This window comes from Orcinus orca, chromosome 17 (assembly GCF_937001465.1).
Source record: "Orcinus orca chromosome 17, mOrcOrc1.1, whole genome shotgun sequence".
NCBI lineage: Eukaryota > Metazoa > Chordata > Mammalia > Artiodactyla > Delphinidae > Orcinus > Orcinus orca.
In genome coordinates this window covers 54,374,934-54,394,126 of record NC_064575.1, presented here as the reverse complement: position 1 = coordinate 54,394,126, position 19,193 = coordinate 54,374,934, and the positions used below count along the sequence as shown (strand labels likewise).

General features: G+C 42.8%; 1 protein-coding gene across 1 annotated transcript in view; it reads right to left on the bottom strand.

Moving 5' to 3' along the window:
* Positions 1 to 14,518, bottom strand: part of RIMS2 (regulating synaptic membrane exocytosis 2) — a 635,932-nt gene extending 621,414 nt beyond the window's left edge. Inside the window, exons 1-2 of the mRNA XM_049700520.1 lie at positions 10,858 to 14,518; positions 9,242 to 9,320 (exon numbers count right to left, since the gene is read on the bottom strand). The gene's annotated coding sequence lies outside the window, so the exon portion shown is untranslated. The remainder of the gene's footprint in view (positions 1 to 9,241; positions 9,321 to 10,857) is intronic.
* Between the last annotated feature and the right edge of the window lie 4,675 nt (positions 14,519 to 19,193).

Genomic DNA, 19,193 nt, shown 5'->3' with positions numbered 1-19,193 from the left:
AAGTTTTGATTAAGGAATCCTTGGGGAAACGTTTCTTCATGAGGAAGTTCAAGGTGTTAAAGCCAACAAAAAGCTTCATAAATCATGCAAAGCAAGGCTTCCTGAACGTGTTAGCAGGACAACACCACCTCTGTACAGAGTTTCTATTTTATCCCTGCTAAGGTGAAGATAAAATTCCCTTTGAGGTAATTATGAAGTCTGCAAAGTTTGTTCTCAGGTGCAAGGCATGCTGGGACCTCAGCAGCAACAATAAGGTCTGGCCTGGCAACACAGGGGCTGTGGATGCTGGTAATTCTCCAGTGCTCTCAGAGGTGCTGTGGTTTAGCAAGCTCGAGCAGCATTCAGGGGCTTATTAGTGGTTGGTCAGAGCATGGAGGGAGGGTTTCTGAGTGGTGGTTCAGTGTAGGAACCAGACAAGACACATACCAAAGCATCCATTACACCGGAAAGTAGGGCCTGGCCAGCAGGATCCAGCCACGTGGGAGGCCAATTTAGTAGGAAGTAGTTAAGAGTTCCGTGCCATTACTCACCACCAGGGCTCAGGGTGACCAGAGAGAGAAAGGAGGATTGGGATCTACAACCAGACGCAGGGAGACATTGAGGGTCTAGGGAGTCTAACTGAATTCCAAGCCTCCCTTGTACTTCCTACCTCACTTAGATACAGCAGAGGCAAGACTGGGATATGTTTTGGGTGAGCATCAGGAGACCTGGAGTAGAGGAGCTAGGAAAGCAGAGGCAGTCAAAGTGAGTTAAGGTTGACATCAATCTCCTCTCTCTGTGCCCTTCTGTGTCAACTCAGGAGTGACCTGTCCCATACTGTGGACTCCCAAGTCCTTCCTACTTTCTTCACCTCCTTGCCCATATCGAAATACTGATGGGGTTTATTTTGATATGATTGCTGATATGATTGCAAAATACTGAGTGCTATTTGTTTTGATGGTTAAATGAACCGTACTAAGCATTTGGGGGACTTGCATCCCCAGAGCTCATTCTGAACACGTCCCACCTCTAGCTCATGCTATGCGAGTGGTCAAGGGCAGATCTGCTGGCCAGGGCCTCTGACGTGACTCTGCCACAAAGGACTCTGCCCCCGAGTAAGTGATTCCCAACTAAGGGATTTCCCTCTCTCAGGAATTGAAGTTGAAAGACATAGAGGTAAGGAGCCAATTGATGGGTCAAGAAAGCCATGCTGAATCAGGCTGGGGCAGCCGTCTGTGGACTTGAAGAGTTGAAGTTACAAAAAAAGCAGCAATTACAAGCAAGGAGAAGCCGCCAGTTGGTAGAGAACAGGCAGAGCAGATGCAGGAGTCTCGTTTCCTTGTGGCTCTCCAACACCCAGCTCCAGAGTCCTGGCCATCTGGCTCAGCTGTACTGGGGGTCCTGTCCTTGGGTTTCTGTGAGATTCCTCCCCACAAATTTCTTGAACTGCCTTGGGGAAAATACTGTTCCTTGTAACAAAATGACCCTCAATCTATACACAACAGAACAAAAAAAGATCAATGTATTAACCAATCCCTGTATTTTCAATCTTTGTGTTTAGTTGCAATAACGAGATGGTTTATTTAGTGGGAGCAGGACAGAGGGAACCACAAAATCATTCAGGCCTATTTTTGAAGCTGGCCCTAAAAGTTAAACTGCCTCCCTCCTTTGTTTGGATGAGTTATGGGCATAAAGATCGGAAGACGTCTTCCCTTTTCACTGCGGCCAGCCTTCTCCCTGCTCCTTCGCACACATGGGCACGTGTGTGTGCACCGGCCGGTGGCTGAGCTTGCCATGGGTCACCCACCGGGACCTGCAGCACACCCTACTCTGGCTCGGCGCCTCTGCTGCTCACACCCACCTTTATATTTACCTACCACTTGCCCTAAGATCCCTCGATATAATTTTTGTGCTTTCTGATCCCTTAATCTTTAGTGCCTAGTGAAATGCCTATCCTCAACTCTCTTATCTCCCTAGAGAATATTAGCCTAAACCTTATATATTATTTGACCTAGGTAATAGGTTTCTGATAAGCATTGCTGTAACAGTTTCTGTCATTCATAGTGACACATCTGAATGAGGGATCACAGATTTATTTTGAAAACAGTCCTGCTGTGTTTCTACTCACCCAGGCAACATGCCAGAACCAGCGGCTTCGGGTGGTCATCATTCACCTCTGGAGGCTTCTTTTCCTCCCCAGCAGGAAGCTAGCCCCTTTCTCTTGGGAGAAGCTGTAGTATCCTCTAAGGCATCAAAATGTACTGCAATGTCTTGTTTTCACAAGTCCATCTCCTTTAAGACTGTGCTTCTGGGCTTTCCTGGTGGCACAGTGGATAAGAATCCGCCTGCCAGTGCAGGACATGGGTTCGATCCCTGGTCCGGGAAGATCCCACATGCCGCGGAGCAACTAAGCCCATGCGCCACAACTACTGAGCCTGTGCTCTAGAGCCCACGAGCCATAACTACTGAGCCCACACACCACAACTACTGAAGCCCGCGCCTAGAGCCCATGCTCCCACAACAAGAGAAGCCCCTGCAACGAGAAGCCCACACACCGCAACTGAAGAGTAGCCCTCGCTCACCACAACTAGAGAAAGCCCACGTGCAGCAACGAAGACCCAACGCAGCCAAAAAAAAAGATGGTGCTCCTTTCAGAATCTTTCATACATTGAGCACAGAGTACAGAGACTAAATATGGATTACAAAGAGCCTTCTTTTGGGGGTTCTTAGGAGAATGGAAAGTAAATGAATTTAAATTAAGTACATGCAAAGCATTTGCAGTGTTGTGAGAATTCCATAAACATTAGCAGCTATTGTTACTATTACGATTATTATTAATAAAATCTGCTTCCTTCCACCTAGCTTTCTGTCTGGGTATCCCTGTGGGTGATGTGCCATTAAGAAATAGGGAACTAAAAAGGAGATAAAACTTGGGAGTTGGAGCAAAATAATGAGTTCATTTGGGGACATTAGCTTCAATGCTTATGAAGAGACCCAAGCATGAGGCTAACTTAAAAACACACACTCCCATTGTCGGGACTCAATAAATGTTGACTAAATGAGAGAATGCTCATTCATTCATTCATTCATTCGTTCAATAAACAAGTTCTTGGCCCTGATTTAACCCTAGCTGTTCAACAGCTTTAAGGAACAGGATCAAAGTAAACGTAATGCTTATTTTAAATTGTATATACCATTAGCACTATTATGAACGTTATAATACCAAAAAACTGAAGAACACTGATTATATGTTTTAAAATTTCTTTCACCAAATAATCAAATATTTATTTAGTACCTTCTAATATGGGGCTTTAAGGCCCTGTATAAATAATCAATGTTCACTGGGCAGCAACCAATTTTGGATTCATTGTTCAAACATCCAAACTGACCACGAATGTTCTCTAAGGACTTAAGATGCCTGATTTCTTCATTATCCCTCCTTACCTATAACTAGTCCTTAAGTCTCCCTGGGATGTAGATGTCACACCATCTACATACCAGGGAGAATGAAAAATTCTCCCTAATCTGCTCTGTAACTGTAAAACATAGAAGCAAATGAAGAACGAGGAGGAGGAAGGGGAGGAGGTGGAAAAGAGAATGGAGGAAGAAGGAAGGAAAGAAGAAAAAGACAAAAAGACTGTTCTATGTTCACATCGCCAAGTGGGTGGCAGGTGAGGGGAATCGATTGTTCTTTTCCCTTTCTTTTTTCTGAAAATAAGAGGAGTGGAGATTATTTTAAAAAATAGGTTGAATAACAATCTGCTTCCTCTGGTTCTATCAGGTAAGTGTTCTGGCAGTGACTAAGTGGCAAGACTTAATAACAAGGTATTTGGGGCAACTTTTCTTTCCTGAGGAGCTACTGGAAACCCTTTGTATTTACTAACATTTCTCTATCTCCTTAAGCAACACTTTCATATCACCACCGTTCTTATTTTCTCCCTCAGCGTTCTACCCTAATAACCTCACTTCTTCAAACATCTCTGTGCATTTTATTCCAAAAGATTTTGCCTGGAAAATCTACTCTTCAGAATGGTCGAAAGCATGTTTCCATTTCAAGATTAGTAAAAGGCTCAAATTACAGGAAATTGCTCGTCTTTAACCAGTCAGGTTCCGCTGAGAGCAATTCACTGAGACGGTCACTATGGAAACCACAGGTGGTAGCAGGAGGTCAATCCAGTGACTCAGCAGGTGGTACTTCCCTTCAAGTCAATAGTAGCCAGTGCCCCGACAAGATGCCAAGCAAACAGCACACTGTGGGTGTTGCATTTTTTAGGTGGTATACACACTGACCTTCACTGGGCTCAGGTGTAACCAAATTTTAGATGAGCCAAAACACCAGCAAGAAAAACAGCAAGAGAGAAAGATCAGAGTCAAGTGGTGAAAGAGAGAGAGAAAAAAAAGAGTAAACTTCCATTCTACTCAGCTTTGTCAATCACTTGAAGGTTGGCCTCAGTGACTGAAACTGATTACTCAGGGGAAGCTGTAAGGGAAGGATGCGCTTTCCTGTTAGGCTCATTCTTATGACCTGCAAGGATAAGATATTGCTCGATGATCATCAGCTTTGTTGCCTGGAATCTTTTTTTTTTTTCTTAATGAAATATAAACTGTTAAAAATTTGCAGTTTTGCATTTTAATTTAAAAAAGAAGGATCCCTGGTGGCATTTTGGTAGCAGCTTGGCTAACAGGCTCTCTTGACGATGGCACTATTGACATTTTGGACCGGATAATTCTTCCTTGTGAGGGTTCTGTCTTGTGCCTTGCAGGATGTTAGCAGCATCCATCTCTGGCTTCTACTTACCAGATGCCAGTGACAGTATTACCCAGCCCAAGCTCGCTCTGCTCACCACATTACAGGCCAATAAATCGGGAGACGAGTTGTTGGGGGCAAGGAATAACGCCTTGAATCGGAAAGCCAGCAGACGGAAAAAATGGCAGACTTCAAAACACCGTCTTGCCTCAGTCCGAATTCGGGCTCCTTTTATACAGAGGAAGGGGAGGGGGAGAGGCCTACCGCGGTGCCAACCAATGGCTGAGCAGGACCGCTATCGGTGGCACCTGCCCCGCCCCTATTACAACAAACTTCTACCCCTACCCAGTTGGTTGTAACAATAAAAAATGTCTCTAGACATTGTCAGATGTCCCCAGGGCAACACAACTGCCCCCAGTTGAGAACCACAGGTCCAAAGGTAAAACGCCTTGCTCCCAGGTGTCTGGGAGCTGTGAATCCAGACTCTTCTTTAACATTTTTGAGGAAAAAAGTTTTTTAAATTGAACTTTAAGCTTCAGTGCCAGAGGAATAAAGGAATAAAGTTTTCCCCCTCCCTAGACATTTGCAATATATGTGCCAAGTATAATATATATATACTATATATAATTACTTTATACTGTTTTTTAGAAAATGCTTCTGTCCATTCATTTTATCGACCTCTCTCTTTGACTTCAAGTTGAGAACTCCATCATCATACTTGAGAGTAAGCTCTGTGACCATTCACCCTCCATCATTTCCCTCTACACTGCCCTCAAGTAAACATGAGAAAGAAAGATGGCAAACATGGAAATTTTCAAAAGTGATCAAATGGCTTGTGGATAGGCCAGAACACTGTACTAGTACTAGGGTTTCCATCACTGAATACCCTTGCCCATCACCTTCAATAAGCAAAAAAATCTGTGGTCCTCCTTTATGTTTTGTAAAATTTAAGAAAAAATATAGCACAGTTAAAAAGAAATCAAGCAAAAGGGAAAACTGGGGCTTTGTTTTTTAACTACATGACCGGATATATGCACTCTCATCCCCTGTCCCTTAAGAGTAACGGCTGGGTCCTGTTTCAGTTACTGTGATTACTCTTCAACAGAACAATAACATCAGAAAGGTATCCTGTAAACATCTATTTGGCCTAACTTTAAATATGTGATTGAATTTTGGTATATGGATATATTTTCAATAATTTTAATCAATTATTTCAATTAATTTATTCAAATTGAGGTGTGGTATGGGTGACAAAAAATACCTTGAATATTTTCATCAAAATGAGTTTAACCAGGGACTTCCCTGGTGGTCCAGTGGTAAAGAATCCACCTTCCAATGCAGGGGACACGGGTTCGATCCCTGGTCGGGGAACTAAGATCCCACATGCCACGTGGCAACTAAGCCCGCGCACCACAACTACTGAGCTTGTGCGCCACACTAGAGAGAAGCCCATGTACCGCAACGAAAGATCCTGCGTGCCGCAACTAACACACGGTGTAGCCAAAAAATAAAATAAAGAAATAAATAAAATGTTAAAACACAACTTACATTGATTAAAAAAAAGAATGTAACCAGCTATAATGCATAGTTCAATTAATTTAATCAACTTTTTGTTGTATCAAATCTAATTTTTATTATTAGAACCATCAAAAAATTGAGCCACATTTTTTTATTCATGCATGTGGACAATTTTTTTTTTTTTTTACTATTTCAGGACAAAATATATTTTAAGGCAGCATTCTCCTTACATAGGGACATTCTGCATTCCTTGGCTTATGGAGGACAAAGGCATTAAGGAAAAAGAGCTAAGTCATGAAAATACATAACTAAAATCATAAGCAAATATTCTGCCAGGGACCCAAGTCTGGGTTTTATTTTATGTCAACAAACACTTACTGAGCACCCACTATATGCCAAGTGCTAAGTGTTGAGCTTGGCTGCTTTCTCTCCCATGGTCACTCCCAATCATGTAACAGTTACTTTCACTTAAAACCAATATTAAATTAATATCACTTAAGTGAGTATCACTTAAGACAAATATTTAAATAGCACCTTACAAATGAACTGCACTTTCACTTACATTAATTTCAGGATAAGTAAAAAAATTACTGTGCACTAAACAGTGATCTGAGATCTCCTATACAGCAATACGAATCGGTATGAAATCATAATGACAATGGGAATGAAAGTGGGTGGCTGTAGCAGCCACAGGAAATGTGCCACTCAGATCTCCTTCAAGAGAACTGGCAGTGGGGAGCGTCGTTTCCTAAGAACCCCAGCTGCAAAGCCTCTGGATCCACCACCAGGCTCCTGTCGAGCTACACTTTCCTGGGCTGTTCCCAGCCAGTGACTTAGCACAGCAGGGGTCTTAGTGCTGGCCTGTCATCAAGGGGCTCAGGGCTTCTCTGACAGGCAACTCTGTCTCAAGGACTCCCCATTGGCTTGGCTAAAGGCCTCCTAGAGCTGCATTGCAGTCTGAGGCGCTTCCTACTCAGACCTTCTTTCCACCTCCTGTCACAGGTGTCAAGCCTTCAACACAGGTGGAAGGCTCTTGCCGCCTACTCCTGTTCCCTCCCCTTTATCCTTCACACACAGTTCCCTCCGATAAATCTCTTGCTTGTCTAACCCTGATTGGTGTCTGTTTCTCAGAGAACCTGAACAGACCCAGGTGATACTGAGAGTGATTAAAGAAAACACATAGCCAGTAAGATGGAGTTTGGAAATAGGCTCACTCACTGCCTGGCTGATAAAAACTATCCTCTGGCCCAATTGCTGAAGATTTCAGTGGTGATGACCTAGAAAAATATCCTGATGAAGGAAACTACCATTGCAGGTGTGATGATTCAAGCATCTGAAAGATAGGAGGGGCAAAAAGCCTGTAAGGATTGCAGAGTCACTGGTAATTAAATTGCATTGGTGCCCTGCAGAGCAACAAAGAGGGCCATTAACAATTAAATGTAAGTGTGAGAGCCAGAGACTAGAGGCTTTGCTAGCTTCCAAAGAGGCCCTCAGCTGCTGCAGTAAAAGTGCAGACAAAGCTGAGAAGCAGACAAAGGATTTGCTAATGAGAGTTGTAGAGCTCCTGAGACATTTAAATGCTCAGCCAGTGTAGGTCTGTTATGCTGAGGACAGGGCTCTGGTAGAGAAAACATAGGATTTTGAAATATGGGGTGGGAGATCTCTAAGGATGTCCCAAGGATTGGGGCACTGCAAACCTCCCTGAATCCCTAGAACTTGGAGAGGTGGTCCACCCAAGGGCTAGCACTTCCCCATATGGGAAGATACTGCAGAGGCTTCTCCCTTGCAATGCAGCAGGTATGGAGCTCTCCCCATCTACACTGCATGCTGCCAGCCCAATAACTAAAGTTAAATTCCAGCATTTCTTGTCTGGGGATATGTTGGCCTTGACAAGAGAGGAAAGAGTTTACACATCAAAGGAGCCATGTGTACACTGGCAGGAGCCAGGGGAGTGCTGCTGGGATTGGATTCTAAGGGGGCTTGATCAAGGGGGCAGGAACATAACACTGAAAAAGGAAGAATGCATTGAACTGGGGGCACTTTCTTAATTCATGGGATTTACCACCCTGGCAAGGACTCAGGAGATGGGGCAAACAAGTGTGGCTCTTAGAAGCCTAGAGAAAGTGATAGCCAATGTTGAGCAAAGTGGAAACACCTGTGTTGCTTTGGTAGCCTATAAACAAAGAAATGAAGAGCTGAAGGAAGTTGGCATGCTGGATGCATATATTATTATGTTAGGCTAAAACCGATTATGTTCCATGGGAAAGCCTAGAAGACACACCATTCACCAAGGTCAACAAGAATGTGCTGGTGAGAGGAGCACTAACATCACCAAAATGTTCACTGCTGGCTCTCCTCTGCAGGCCAGAGCTGGGCTCATTAAAATCTACGGTGACCATACCTTTGCCCCCAAATATATACCAGTAATAGAGGTCAGGGGGTGGTGCTTCACCATTAGAAGCCAGGAGGCTGTAATGATCAGCAAGGCTGAGGGACAGCCAAATAGTCTTAATCTGCAGGGAACTGTGAAAACAAAGCATGGTGTCCTTTAGGCAAAACAGATGGGCATCCAATGAGGGTACTCCTTGATGCCTACAACCAGAAAAAGGCAAGACTGTAGGAGTAGGGGGGCCAAGTGTAGTCACAGTAACAAGCGCAAGCTCTTGCTCAGTTACCAGACCTGAGCCGGCTTTCATATCTGGAACCACTGACTAGAGAGGTGGCTGGGTCCCTAGGAGGAAGGACCTTGCAAAACCACAGCAAGTATGCGCAACAGTGGTTTCTCAAAAGGACCTATGACCGTTTACTCAGGGAACTGTGAGAAAGGGGGAATAGCTAGATATTGCAAGGACTTTTGGACCCAGAGTTTGATTCCCAAAGACCTAAAGAGTCATCATGATCCTGTTAGAATGGAAGCTCATGAGGGCCATTTAATAAATGAAGATCTATCTAAAGTCTAACTTATAGACTGGGTAAGTTATAAGTCCAAAGACTTACCCAGTTGTCGTTTCCTCAGTTCCCAAATGCATAAATGGGAATGATGTAGTTGGAGTAAACACCACATTGAATCCTTGCCCTGTAAGGTAAGAGGGTAAGGAAAAACAAGTAAAAAAACTTCTTAAATTTCACCCCATCCTCCCAACCAAGGTAAATCTAGCAAATAAAAAACAATACTGCACTGGGGGTGGGGAGGATAGGGAAGATTAGTGCCATCATTAAGGACTTAAAATATGGGGGCGGGGGGGCAGGAAGAGGAGCAGGTGTGGTTTCTTTCATATCTCTGTTTAATTTGTCAGTCTGACCCCTGCACAAATCAGGTGGATTCTGGAGAATGACTGTAATGTCAATGCAAGCAGGCCCACTCACAACTGCTGTGATGGACATAGTACCGTTGCTAGAGCAAACGTGTTGCTAGGCCTCAGGTACATGGTATGCGGTTATTGATCTGGCAAATGCATTTTCTATTTCAATTTAAAAAGAGGACCAGCAACAGTTCACATTCACATGGAATGAATACTATTCATTTAATTCTGCCCTTGGGCTGTTAACTCTCCTGCACTCTCTCATAGTCCAGAGAGATCTGGACTGACTGGACATCCCACAGAACATTACATGTATCCATTACATTGATGACATTCTGCTGATTGGACAGGACAAGCCAGAAGTGACTAGTACCCTTGAAGCCTCGGTAAGACATATGCAGTCAAGAGGGTGAAAAATTAATCCTATGAAAGTTCAGCGATCTGCCACTTCAGTGACTTTTTAGAGGTCTAGCAATCAGGGGCATGCCATGGTATCGCTTCCAAAATATTGCATTGGAAGGAAGCACTGTGCCTGGCAGGCCCCTTTGAGTTGTGCAGGTAACATACTCCACACCTAGGAGTACTTATGCTCTGGCTCATATGTTGGGTAACATGGAAGCCTACCAGCTTTGCATGGGGCCCAGGGCAGGAAACAGTGCTGCAGGAGGCTGTGGTGCAAGCAACCCTGAAACTTGGGCCATAAGATCCAGCAGACCTTCCGGTATAGGAAGCATCACTGGTGGGAGAGATGCAGTGTGGAGTTTATGACAAGCCCCAGCAGCAGAATCACAACACAAGACTCTAGGATTCCAGAGCAAAGCCGTGTCATCTGCAGCGAATTAAGCCATTTGAGAAATAGCTCCTAAAATGTTGCTGAGCTCTGGTAGACACAGCATGCTTGACCGTGAACACCAAGTAACCGTGTGTCCAGAACTGCCTGTTATGAGTTTAGTCAGACCCACCAAGATATATAAAGTTGTATGAACTCAGCAGCAGCCCCTCAGAAGACAAAAGTGGTACGTATGTGATTGAGCCCAAGCAAGACCAGAGGGTACAAGTAAGATGAATGAGCAGGTAGCTCAGACCTACACGTCAATCACAGCTGCATTAATGCTGTTTTCCCCATTTGTACCTACGGCCATATGGGGAGGTGGGGTACAACCAGCTGAAGGAGGATGATGCCCAATACCAGTGGGTTGGCTTGGCTCAAATTGTGCGTGTGAGACACAAACGGACCATGGCTGCATTAGAGACATATAAAGGGGTGGGCCTTGAAAGACAGTAGTGAAAGAAAATGTGGGAGCAAGGTACCTGCTCATAGTTTTATGTAGAAGTGGCCTTAGGTGAGATTCCTGGGCAGTGGTCAGTGGCTGGCCCTCTGGTGAGGGTATGGGCATCCACCATAGAAGAGGCACTTTCATCAACAACCAAGTAGATAAAATGATCCCATCATTTGACACTGGCCACCCTAGAAGAGGCAAAATGGGCACATGGATAGAATTGCTTGTGGCAAAGATAGAGGCTATGATTGAGCCCAACAGATGAACTCCCACTTACCAAAGCTGATCTAGCTATTGTGTTTCTGACTGTCCGATCTGTCGGCAACAGAGACTAATGCTATGCCAATATGGTGCTACACCTTTAGGAGAACAACAGACCACTTAGTGTCATCTAGACTACACTGGATCCTTTGGTTCTAGAAAGGCCAGCAATTCAACTTCACAGGGATACCTATTCTGATATCGCCAGATACCAGAGCTACAAAGTCTCAGCCAGCACCACTATTTGGGTGTTAATAGAAAGCCTAATTCACAGGCATGAATCCCACCCCATAACAGTTTTTATCCAGGAGATCTATTTCAGCAAAGGAGTGAGAGTGGGCCCAACCACAGAACCCACTGATCATATCACATAAACACAATCTGCAGTCTCACAGATCACTGGAGTGGCCTACTGAAGACACAACGTAAGCACCAGCTCAGAGGCAACATGCTGAAAGGATGGGGTACCATGCTTCAGGATGCAGTATATGCATCAAATCTCTCGGATACAAGTGATGGCTCCAATTACCATCACTTCCAGTGACCCACTGGAGGACTCTGCTTACCATTCCTAAAACTCTGGGCTCTTCAGGGTTGCAAGAATTGGTCACCAAAGGGGGTACACTCTTACTAGGGTACACAGCAAAAGTCCTACTGAACTACATGCCATTACTGTCACCAAGGTACTTTGGACTTCTTATGTCCAGGGACCAGCAAGCTAGAAGAGCAGTCACCCTTCTGGCAGGGGTCACTGATGTTGCTCAGCGGGAGTCGGGGGGATGGGAGAACTATGTGCAGAACACAGGTGACCCATTTGGTGCCTACTGGTATTCCCTCGCTCCACTGCAGTTGTAAATGGATATCTGTAACAACCCCAGCCTGATAAGGGTGTGATTAGCAAAGGTTGGAACCCCTCAGGAATGAAGGTTTAGGTCACACCATTAGGTAAGCCACCAAAACCTGCTAAGGTGATAGCTGTGGATGAGGAACATTTAAAATGGATGATGGAAGACAGGATGAATACTAGATGTGGCCCTTCAGTGACAGGAGATACTGATGATCCAACTCAACTCCTCCTTAAGCAAAGTACTTAGAAATCACGGAGTTGCTCCCCAATCCTGCAAGAAGTGGGTCTGTGGGGTGCAAGGGGTGCAGCTATAGGAATGCTCCGTTCAGAATTCCTTCAAGAGAATTGGCTGCAGGAAGCATAGCTGACTGAGTCCCCGCTGAGGGGTCCTGGCCACCACCGCTCTGGATTCACCACCGCATTCGCTGCAAGGCCAGGCTTCCCCAGGGCTGCTCCCTGCCACTGACTGAGCGCAGAGAGGGTACCAGCGCTGGCCCACTCTTGCACAACATGGGACTCTTCTGACAAGCAGCGTGCGCTCAAGGACACCCAAGCCTTTTCAGACCTGCACTGCAGTCTGAGGCTCCTCCTAGCCGGTGCTCCTTCCTTCCTGCTCTCCTGTCCCAGGAGTCAAGCCTACAGTACAGATGGAAGGCTCCGCCTGCCTCCTCCCGCGCCTCCTCTTTATGCTTCAAAGACACTTCCCTCCAATGAATCTCTCGCAACATGTCTTCCATAGGCATCTGCTTCTTGATGGAATCAAACTGACACAGAAGCTCAGATTTACAGACCAGTATTTGCATTATTTTCTTTGAAACCACACCCAAACTAAGAGCAGTACAGATGCCCCAGAGAACTTTGTTCACCTTGTCAATCAAGTAATTCGAGGCCTACAATAGCTCCTAAGGATTAAAAGGGAAATGGGTGATATTATCAGCCTTGAGAAAAACATGATGAAATATTTAAGATATCCAAGAAAGCATAAAAAATAACAGAATGAACACACAGCTTAAAAAAGAAACCTTATTGGGACTTCCCTTGTGGTGCAGTGGTTAAGAATCCACCTGTCAATGTAGGGGACACGGGTTCAAGCCCTGGTCCAGGGAAGATCCCACATGTTGCGGAGCAACTAAGCCTGTGCGCCACAACTGCTGAGCCTGTGCTCTAGAGCCCGCGTGACACAACTACTGAGCCCACGTGCCACAACCACTGAAGCCCGCGCACCTAGAGCCTGTGCTCTGCAACAAGAGAAGCCACCCCAGGGAGAAACCAGTGCACCGCAACGAAGAGTAGCCCCTGCTCAACGCCAACTAGAGAAGGCCCGCGTGCAGCCATGAAGACCCAAAACAACCAAAAATAAAATAAATAAATTTATATATATAAAAACAAACCTTATCAAAAGAGTTGAAATCTCCTGTGTATCCCACTCTGACTGTACCCTTCTCCCACTCTCCAGATTTTGATTTTTATCATCATTGTGCATATTATAATGTTTTTACTACAAATATATGTTGTTTTTTTTGGGGCTGTGCTATGCAGCATGCAGGATATTAGCTCCCCAACCAGGGACTGAACCCTTGCCCCCTGCATTGGGAGCAAAGAGTCTTAACCACTGGACAGCCAGGGATGTCCCTAAATATATGAATTCTTAAACAACATATTTTTGCTTTGCATTTTTAATTTCTTTTTAACTTATAATTTCCTAAAATTAGACTTATATGTATTTATAATACAGTTTATTAAACTGATGACTAAAAAAAACCGAACCTTTGTACACAGAACTATTTACAATTCAGTGAGATTAAAGTGAAATTATTTAGCAGAAATGGATCAAAGACACAATACTGAGAAAAAGGATGTTTTATTATCTTGACTGGACCATATTTTATAAATTATTGTTTATAAAAGTTATATATAAGCTTCTAGACTAGGGCGGCGCAAAAGCCATGTGAATGAAAGGCTCTTGGTGCTCCAGCTAGGAGTCAGTGCTGTGCCTCTGAGGTGGGAGAGCCAACTTCAGGACACTGGCCCACAAGACACCTCAAAGCTCCACGTAATATCAAACGGCAAAAATCTCCCACAGATCTCCATCTCAAAGCCAAGACCCAGCTTCACTCAACGACCAACAAACTACAGTGCTGGACACCCTATGCCAAACAACCAGCAAGACAGGAACACAACCCAATTCATTAGCAGAGAGGCTGCCTAAAATCAAAATAAGGCCACAGACACCCCAAAACACACCACCAGAGGTGGACCTGCCCACCAGAAAGACAAGATCCAGCCTCATCCACTAAAACACAGGCACTAGTCTCCTCCACCAGGAAGCCTACACAACCCACTGAACCAACCTTAGTGACTGGGGACAGACACCAAAAACAACAGGAACTACGAACCTGCAGCCCAAGAAAAGGAGACCCCAAACACAGTAAGTTAAGCAAAATGAGAAGACAGAAAAACACACAGCAGATGAAGGAGCAAGGTAAAAACCCACCAGACCTAATAAATGAAGAGAAAATAGGCAGTCTACCTGAAAAAGAATTCAGAATAATGATAGTAAAGATGATCCAAAATCTTGGAAATAGAATAGACAAAATACAAGAAACGTTTAACAAGGACATAGAAGAACTAAAGAACAAACAAACAATGATGAATAACACAATAAATGAAATTAAAAATTCTCTAGAAGGGATCAATAGCAGAATAACTGAGGCAGAAGAACAGATAACTGACCTGGAAAATAAAATATTGGAAATAACTACTGCAGAGCAGAATAAAGAAAAAACAATGGAAAGAACTGAGGACAGTCTCAGAGACCTCTGGGACAACATTAAACGCACCAACATTCGAATTATAGGGGTTCCAGAAGAAGAAGAGAAAAAGAAAGGGTCTGAGAAAATATTTGAAGAGATTATAGGTGAAAACTTCCCTAATATGGGAAAGGAAATAGTTAAGCAAGTCCAGGAAGCACAGAGAGGCCCATACAGGATAAATCCAAGGAGAAACATGCCAAGACACATGTCAATCAAACTATCAAAAATTAAATACAAAGAAAACATATTAAAAGCAGCAAGGGAAAAACAACAAATAACACACAAGGGAATCCCCATAAGGTTAACAGCTGATCTTTCAGCAGAAACTCTGCAAGCCAGAAGGGACTAGCAGGACACATTTAAAGGGATGAAGGAGAAAAACCTACAACCAAGATTACTCTACAAAGCAAGGATCTCATTCAGATTTGATGGAGAAATTAAAACCTTTACAGACAAGCAAAAGCTGAGAGAGTTCAGCACCACCAAACCAGCTTTACAACAAATGCTAAAGGAACTTCTCTAGGCAAGAAACACAAGAGAAGGAAAAGACCTACAATAAACCCAAAACAATTAAGAAAATGGGAATAGGAACATACATATCGATAATTACCTTAAATGTAAATGGACTAAACGCTCCCAACCAAAAGACACAGACAGGCTGAATGGATACAAAAACAAGACCCGTAAATATGCTGTCTACAAGAGACCCACTTCAGACCTAGAGACACATACAGACTGAAAGTAAGGGGATGGAAAAAGATATTCCACGCAAATGGAAATCAAAAGAAAGCTAGAGTAGCAATTCTCATATCAGACAAAATAGACTTTAAAATAAAGACTATTAGAAGAGACAAAGAAGGACACTACATAACGATCAAGGGATCGATCTAAGAAGATGTAACAATTGTAAATATTTATGCACCCAACATAGGAGCACCTCAATACATAAGGCAAATACTAACAGCCATAAAAGGGGAAATTGAGAGAAACACTTTCATAGTAGGGAACTTTAACACCCCACTTTCACCAATGGACAGATCATCCAAAATGAAAATAAATGAGGAAACACAAGCTTTAAATGATACATTAAACAAGATGGACTTAATTGATATTTATAGGACATTCCATCCAAAAACAACAGGATACACATTTATCTCAAGTGCTCATGGAACATTCTCCAGGATAGATCCTATCTTGGGTCACAAATCAAGCCTTGGTAAATTTAAGAAAATTGAAATTGTATCAAGTATCTTTTCTGACCACAACGCTATGAGACTACATATCAATTACAGGAAAACATCTGTAAAAAATACAAACACATGGAGGCTAAACTATACACTACTTAATAACGAAGTGATCACTGAAGAAATCAAAGAGAGGAAATCAAAAAATACCTAGAAACAAATGACAATGGAGACACGACGACCCAAAACCTATGGGATGCAGAAAAAGCAGTTCTAAGAGGGAAGCTTAGAGCAATACAATCCTACCTTAAGAAACAGGAAACATCTCGAATAAACAACTTAATCTTGCACCTAAAGCAATTAGAGAAAGAAGAACAAAAAAACCCCAAAGTTAGCAGAAGGAAAGAAATCATAAAGATCAGATCAGAAATAAATGAAAAAGAAATGAAGGAAATGATAGCAAAGATCAATAAAACTAAAAGTTGGTTCTTTGAGAAGATAAACAAAATTGATAAACCATTAGCCAGACTCATCAAGAAAAAAAGGGAGAAGACTCAAAGCAATAGATTTAGAAATGAAAAAGGAGAAGTAACAACTGACACTGAAGAGATACAAAGGATCATGAGAGATTACTACAAGCAACTCTCTGCCAATAAAATGGACAACCTGGAAGAAATGGACAAATTCTTAGAAATGCACAACCTGCCAAGACTGAATCAGGAAGAAATAGAAAATATGAAGAGACCAATCACAAGGAATGAAATTGAAACTGTGATTAAAAATCTTCCAACAGGGCTTCCCTGGTGGCGCAGTGGTTGCCAATGCAGGGAACACGGGTTCGAGCCCTGGTCTGGGAAGATCCCACATGCCGCGGAGCAACTAAGCCCGTGCGCCACAACTTCTGAGCCTGCGCTCTAGGGCCCGCGAGCCACAACTACTGAGTCTATGTGCCACAACAACTGAAACCCATGCTCCTAGAGCCCGTGCTCCACAGCAAGAGAAGCCACCGCAGTGAGAGGCCTACGCACCGCAACGAAGAGTAGCCCCCGCTCGCCACAACTAGAGAAAGCCCACGCTCAGCACAAGACCCAATGCAACCAAAAATAAATAATAAATAAATAAATATTTAAAAAAAAAAAATCTTCCAACAAACAAAAGCCCAGGACCAGATGGCTTCACAGGTGAATGTATCAAACATTTAGAAAAGAGCTAACACTTATCCTTCTCAAACTCTTCCAAAATATAGCAGAGGGAGGAACACTCCCAAACTCATTCTACAAGGCCACCATCACCCTGATACGAAAACCAGACAACGATGTCACAAAGAAAGAAAACTACAGGCCAATATCACTGATGATCACAGATGCAAAAATCCTCAACAAAATACTAGCAAACAGAATCCAACAGCACATTAAAAAGATCATACACCATGCTCAAGTGGGGTTTATTCCATGAATGCAAGGATCCTTCAATATACGCAAATCAGTCAACGTGATACACCATATTAACAACTGAAGGAGAAAAACCATATGATCATCTCAATAGATATGGAGAAAGCTTTCGACAAAATTCAACACCCATTTATGATAAAAACCCTGCAGAAAGTAGGCAAAGAGGGAACTTTCCTCAACATAATAAAGGCCATATATGACAAACCAACAGCCAACATCGTCCTCAATGGTGAAAATCTGAAAGCATTTCCACTAAAATCAGGAAAAAGACAAGGCTGCCCACTCTCACCACTCTTATTCAACATAGTTTTGGAAGTTTTAGCCACAGTAATCAGAGAAGAAAAAGAAATAAAAGGAATCCAAATCGGAAAAGAAGAAGTAAAGCTGTCACTGTTTGCAGATGACATGACACTATACATAGAGAATCCTAAAGATGCTACCAGAAAACTACTAGAGCTAATCAATGAATTTGGTAAAGTAGCAGGACACAAAATTAATGCACAGAAATCTCTGGCATTCCTATACACTAATGATGAAAAATCTGAAAGTGAAATTAAGAAAACACTCCCATTTACCATTGCAACAAAAAGAATAAAATATCTAGGATTAAACCTACCTAAGGAGACAAAAGACCTGTATGCAGAAAATTATAAGACACTGATGAAAGAAATTAAAGATGATACAAATAGATGGAGAGATATACCATGTTCTTGGATTGGAAGAATCAACATTGTGAAAATGACTCTACTACCCAAAGCAATCTACAGATTCAATGCAATCCCTATCAAGCTACCACTGGCATTTTTCACAGAACTAGAACAAAAAATTTCACAATTTGTATGGAAACACAAAAGACCCCAAATCGCCAAAGCAATCTTGAGAACAAAAAATGGAGCTGGAGGAATCAGGCTTCCTGACTTCAGACTATACTACAAAGCTACAGTAATCAAGACAGTATGGGACTGGCACAAACACAGAAAGATAGATCAATGGAACAGGATAGAAAGCCCAGAGATAAACCCATGCACATATGGTTACCTTATCTTTGATAAAGGGGGTAAGAATATACAGTGGAGAAAAGACAGCCTCTTCAATAAGTGGTGCTGGCAAAACTGGACAGGTACATGTAAAAGTATGAGATTAGAACACTCCCTAACACCATACACAAAAATAAAGTCAAAATGGATTAAAGACCTAAATGTAAGGCCAGACAGTATCAAACTCTTAGAGGAAAACACAGGCAGAACACTTTATGACATAAATCACAGCAAGATCCTTTTTGACCCACCTCCTAGAGAAATGGAAATGAAAACAAAAATAAACAAATGGTACCTAATTTGACTTAAAAGCTTTTGCACAGCAAAGGAAACCATAAATAAGATGAAAAGACAACCCTCAGAATGGGAGAAAATATTTGCAAATGAAACAACTGACAAAGGATTAATCTCCAAAATTTACAAGCAGCTCATGCAGCTAAATATCAAAAAAAAAACAACCCAATCCAAAAATGTGCAGAAGACCTAAACAGACATTTCTCCGAAGAAGTTATACAGATTGCCAACAAACACATGAAAGGATGCTCAACATCACTAATCATTAGAGAAATGCAAATCAAAACTACAATGAGATATCATCTCACACCAGTCAGAATGGCCATCATCAAAAAATCTAGAAACAATAAATGCTGGAGAGGGTGTGGAGAAAAGGGAACACTCTTGCACTGTTCGTGGAAATATAAATTGATAGAGCCACTATGGAGAACAGTATGGAGGTTCCTTAAAAAACTAAAAACTGAACTACCATACGACCCA